A 6184-nucleotide genomic window follows, 5' to 3' on the forward strand; every position below is an offset into this window, starting at 1 on the left:
ACTCCTATTAGAGCTATTCTGAAATGCCTATTAAATTATTGAGTGGTTGTGATTTATGTATTTTTTTAATGATAGTGGTCAGCACTGACCATGGTGTGGTAGGATACTCATTCTCACACACTGCTGGTAGCGATGTATCTTGGTAAAACCATCCTGTGAAAAGCCTTGGTAATAAATTTCAAGACTGAAGATGTGTATAGCTTGGACTCAATATTCTTCCTTTTATAAATCTAGTCTAAAAAAACTCAGGCCAAGACACATTTTTTTCATAATAGCAAACTGTGAAAACAACTTGAACCAATGTTCCAGAAAAATAAAATGATTATATCAATGTTGGCCCATCCAGTGATGGACTACAATGCAATCATTTAAAATGTTGATAATGATAAATAAATATTTAGTAACATGGAAACTTTTCACAATACAAATGTTAAAGTAAAAAAAGATACAATTTGTATGTATATTATGATTCCAATTCTGGTTTAAAATACACAAAATAAAACATTCTAGTGGAAACAGACCAAAATGTTAAAGACAGTAATACAGTTTTTCCCTTGTGTTTTATATTTTCCAACTCCTCTATAATTCGACATGTATTAATTTAATAATCTAAAATAAAGGTGGAGGTCTTCTTTAAAATTAAAGTTCTGGAGGAATATTGGTTCTCCGAAAAAATAATTTGTTACAGAAGCTGCAAAATAGCTGGTTATAGAATAATTTTAAGGTGTTGAGTGTAAATTACTTGTAAGCCGTGTCATGGCAGCTCCTCCCGGGAATGGGGGCCGCTGGCGCTCTGACTCAGGAAATTCGGGAAAGGACGTCCCCTTCTGATTGGACGAGCAACCAGGTAGCTTCACAAAGCCCACTGAACGTGGACCTCTGGATTCTTTCTTCTCCTGCCCTTTCAAACCAGAAACACAGAGCTTTCCTCTGTTATTTCGTTGCCAACAAAAGCCTAAAAGTCTGGCAGGGATACCAAGGGAGAATTTTTTCTAAAAGTTAAATATGAAACTTAAGAGAAATATGAAAGGATTTTAATGTAAGTTTTTTTTTAAATCTGGTTTAATTATAAAGGACTGTTCCAATGGAATCTGTGTACAAGATCCATATTGGAGTAAGAATCAAATATGGTGAGAATTTACCTAAAAGAAACAAAGCTAGTATGACCCTGTGTGTGTGTGTGTAATTTTGCTCTTGATGCATTTTTGAAGCAGTTGCTGCCAACAATGAGCGTGTGACCTTGGCAGGACTGGTCACTTTCCTGCACTTCGGTTTCCTCCAGGGAGTAGAGAATGGTCCAGAACGGGGAGAGCCAAGCTGTCTGAGTTTGCATTCTGCTTCTGCTACCTTCTAGCTCTTTGAATATGGACGAGAACTGCCAAAACTTTACTTTATACTAAAACAAGAAAAAATAGGGTATTAAAACAACAACAACAACAACACTGCAAACAAGCAAATATTTCCTTTAGCAAAAAAAATGACCTTCTTACCCCAAACATTCTTTGAGTCCTAAATTCAAAGCCAGCTATGTGTCTTTGGTGTCTGGACTCCCTTCTTCCCTAACCTCCTACACACGTACACATGCACACACACACGCACCCATTTTTAATGACTTGGTAATAACAGGAGGCAGAAAATAAAAGTGAAGGTTTAAAATATGCCATCTCAACACTAACAATGTGTGTTACTCCAGAGATCGCCAGGTGGTGGAGACAGACCCAGCACTGCTACCTTTCAAACTTGAGACTTCATGGGAGAGATGCTTCCCACGACCAAAGATGACACAAGGAAACAGTCAGTCTTCATGAGCACGGTGAGCATCTTGCTGCATTAATCCATCTCAGAGCCCTTGATTCTCTGTGCACAGCAACATTTAGTAAAGAACAGGATGAAAGAAAACAATGCCCGAGTTTGATGGTCCATCTTGTCATTTAAAGGCCCTTTCTTTTGCAATCACTTCAAAAACGAGGTGGGAGACTCTACCTGCTGCTTCTGTAAAATATCAGTATGAAATAGTGAGAAAGAGACCGAGTTCTCTCCAGTCTCTCAGAGGGCTTTGCAATGACTTGTTGTGGTGAATTACTCTATGGAGAAATACTCTTTGTGGTTAGGAATCTCCAAGAACAAAGTCACAGAAAGGCTTTCTCAAGGGAAATACGAGTCGATTGTAGAGCACAAAAGATATCACAACCTCAGAAATGTGCTTGAGCATCACAGCAAGTGACACAACGGAGTTGTTGAAAGCCTTATACTCTAGTCCTGAGTCTAAAAGACGTAATATATAAGCTGCAGGGTGAGACTGATACGCCTCTACTAATGGTTAACTTAACTACTCCTCCGTGGAGCACAGCAATTTAAGACTTAAGCCGTAAAAGCTCCCCTAATAGCAGGTGGTCTGTCCTTGACTCTGGGAAATGGCTACTTCACAAACTCCCATAATAGAAATTTCTAAGACGACATGTTCATGTAGCCACTAACACAGAGAAAGAGAGAGAGACAGAGATCTTCTCAAACTCTTGGACCAAAGAGAATTCTTCTCTCTAGTATAAAGACAGTGAGAACATGGGAAGATCAAAAATAGCCTCTGGCTCCCAACCTTGAAGTCAGCAGCGAGGAAGCGGGGTCCCACAGGCAGACGGTGACATGAAAGCAATTCCAGTGGCTGGCATTTCATCCATAAATGAAGAAAGGGGTTGCACTACGTAAGACAATAATATTGATTAGGGCTCCAGAAGAAATTCTTAATCAAAGATACACATAAATAAAAGTACAAAAATAAAAGCGTATATATGGGCTCAAGAGAGGAGTCCTGAAGACCAAGCAGAGAACAAAAGGAGCAACAAAAGTGTGTTTAAACAATATAGAGAGAAGAAAAATTAGCCAAGGGAGAAGTCGAAGGGAAATAGGCGAGTAATAGCATGGTGATGGTACCAATGCTAAAACCAGGGGAGGTTGTGAAGGCTGCCCGGATACAATGGATGCTAATAAAGATAGAAACATCACAGAATTAAGCACAAGGAGACAATTTAGAGGACTATTCATCCTTAGAGCCCATCGTTATTGTGTGGCTAAAAGAGTCCTATTGAAATACCCAGGAAGCCACACAGCTGCTCATTCTAAATTCTACTTTAAGAGAAAGAGGTAAATGAAAAGAAATTAATCCAGAAGTTATTTAAAGGATCACGTTACAGCAGACACAGCCAAAAATCTACCTCTAAACTACAGGAGAAGTAGCGGATGCCAGAGTGAGAAGAGGGTGGTGATGGGTAAAGAAGGGGCAGGGATTAGCTAAAGAACAGCTACGCACACCCCATGGACACGGACAACAGAGGGTAAAGGCCAAGGGAGAGGGAGCCGGGGTTGGGGGGAGGTGGGAAAAGAGGGAGAAAATGGGGCACATCTGCAATAGTGTCAATATTAAAATTTTTTCATAAAAAAATAATAATCAAGTACAGGAGAATGAGCAATAAATGCTGGACCTAAAATCAAGAAAAGCTTGCTTGGATTGCCTGTTTAGTAAGGTGGAAAGGTGTAAAATGTAGTTTTTAAAATGTCGATGGAAAACAGTTGGAAATAAGCATCAGTACTGAGATTTAAGATGCAATCAGAAAAAATTATGTTCACCCCACATGCTACAGGCACCCCAAACTCCGTCAATGAGAAACTGTATTCTAGTGAAATGTTTCTCTTTTAGAGAATTAAAGTGCTTTTATAGTTAACATCGTGGGTGTGTGTATGTGAGTGTGTGTTTAATTACCTTATATATATCACACCTTATATAAGATTCCTATAACCCAGGAGAGAGGCGTAAACACAAAACTTCAGGTGCCTTCACCAAGGGCTCCCAGTCAGCAATTGTTGGGGGAGTCTGGGGAGTGTGGCTATTAGCAAGGATAGGGACAAGATTCTGACACAAAAGAGTTTAAATCATAGGTGAAAGGGAAAGTCATTCATCAGCTGTATTTATTATCCTAGTTGGAAAAGAATGAAAATATCCATAAAAGAGGAGCTACTCCCACAATGAAGAGTTATTTCCCACGCAAGACTGGGGTGATTTTTAAACTGCTCATCGGCAGGGGTTGTGTGTTTTTATTCTTGGTGTTCCCTTGAAGACATTTCCAGGCCCGATTCTGCATGGCCTCCAGGGACCAGTGTCTGTCTCACTCTCTCTTTCTTTCTTTTTCTCTCCTTTTAGCATGGTGTTCACACCCCTGACCACCCACCACCAGTCTCAGGCTTGGCTGGCACAGCCTCACAGATTTATTAGAACCAAGGGACGTTATGCATTACGTCCCTTGTAACAATACATAATGTAACAACGTGCTTATATTCATACGAATCTTACGCCCAACATAAATAAGATATTATCCGGAACAGCTTCCCAAATCTTTGCTATCACATCATAAGTTACAGCTGCACTTTCTTTGTCATAAGTTGTTTCCAATGTTCTTTCCACCATTTCAATGCGTATTTATATTAGTTTTAAAATTCGTGTCAGTATTTCCATTAGAATTTTCCTATCGTGACCAAAGCCAGGGTTGCAGAGTCAGACATAGCTGCCTGTTTCCCAATCTCCCTCTTTTTAGCTGTGTGGACTTGAGCAACTTACTTAGATTCTTACTTAGTAATCAGTTTTCTCATCCAACTTTAGCTCACACAGTTGTCATAAGAATTGAATGAGATCATCAAAGGACGACATTGTGCCTGTCAGCTAGTATATATGAAAATCATAATGGCTAGCTTCTTTCCATATTTTACTTTTAGGGGATGGATTCTCCTAAATGCAATAAAGGAGCCACTCGGATATTCCTGCGGGGTTTTCAGCGCCGTCTCCTCCCGGAAAGATGCACTGTCTCAGCAGTTAGAATGCCTGGTGAAGTAAGATGGAAACTTCCCTTGAAAGAACAGTTGTGCAAAAATCCCCACTGTGGAAAATCAAGAGCAGAGAAACTGCTGCTAATTAGCAAGCCAGCCGTGCAATGATGCATTGTGAGTGTCAAAAACAAAGTAGCCCAGTCAGGACTACTTTTGCTGTGGATATAGCCAGCTTTCAGGAAGGGCCAGGTTTCCCAATAATTTAATCTGAAAGATATAAATCATGACGGAAAAGCTTTCTGCCTCTAATGGAGAGAAATGCCTACATTCTAGTGAGGTTTCCATGACAAAAGACAGGTTTCCATACATATGAGATCAAGAAAAACAATTATCAATCCAAGATAACCCTCTTGATACCTGTTTGAAGAGAAATTGGAGGTCAGCAAAGGCCAAAAAAAAAAAGAGAAAGAGAGAAAAGTGGATTGTGTCTGTAATTTTAAGGAGCTCATCGCTAGAAATTCCGTTTTACAAAGTTTCAGCTGTATGTGATTTTGAAACATTAATGATTTAATGCCTGCCAGACCAAGGCAGACAAAAGATACCCAAAATCAAAGGCAGATATAACTGCATCAGCAGTGTACAAATGGAGGCTGACATCATAATGATAGAAAATCAGCCCAGAGCAAAAGTCTGCAAACTAAAATAGTGGCCAAATGCAGAATCACATGGTGCTATGGAAAAATACAACTGGCAATTGATGAAAGCAGGAGAATATACACCATCTGATAGCCAGAGAATTAGGAGCTCACAGATCACAAGGTCAGGAGCCCCCAGAATGGTCCTTCACTGGGCAGATAACGTGCACTGCTCATCATTTTCACTCCTTAAATCAGGGTGATCTGCCATGTCTCTGTGTCGTAGCCTGTAGGGCTATAGAAGTTTGACCACATTGCCCAGCCAGAGGCCATCTGGGCTATTTGAGCATGAAGTAAAGTTTGTCCCTGTCTCAGCATTCCTACAATGTCATTCAAGACCTGTCTTGAGAAACTGTGAAGTTGCTACATGAAATGACTAGTCACTAAGAATCTGTCATGTCTAGACAACTGAGTTAAGTTTTATTGGGAAGTAGAACGCTTAAATGGTAAGCAACCACTAGACTACAAGAGCCTTACTAGATAGTTACTTTTTTGAGACCCCCAAATCAGATTTCATTAAATCTCTATAATCACCAGAATCTACCTCCTGGTAGAATCTCAGTTAAGATTAAATGGGGATGAAGAAAAGTAAGGAGGGAAGGAAAGGGAAGAAGGAAAAAATGGCATTTGGATAAAAGGGAAGAAATATGGCATCCCTAGCCTCAACTCTAAAA

Source organism: Molossus molossus, unplaced genomic scaffold (genome assembly GCF_014108415.1).
Source record: "Molossus molossus isolate mMolMol1 unplaced genomic scaffold, mMolMol1.p scaffold_m16_p_9, whole genome shotgun sequence".
In the NCBI taxonomy this organism is placed as follows: Eukaryota; Metazoa; Chordata; class Mammalia; order Chiroptera; family Molossidae; genus Molossus; species Molossus molossus.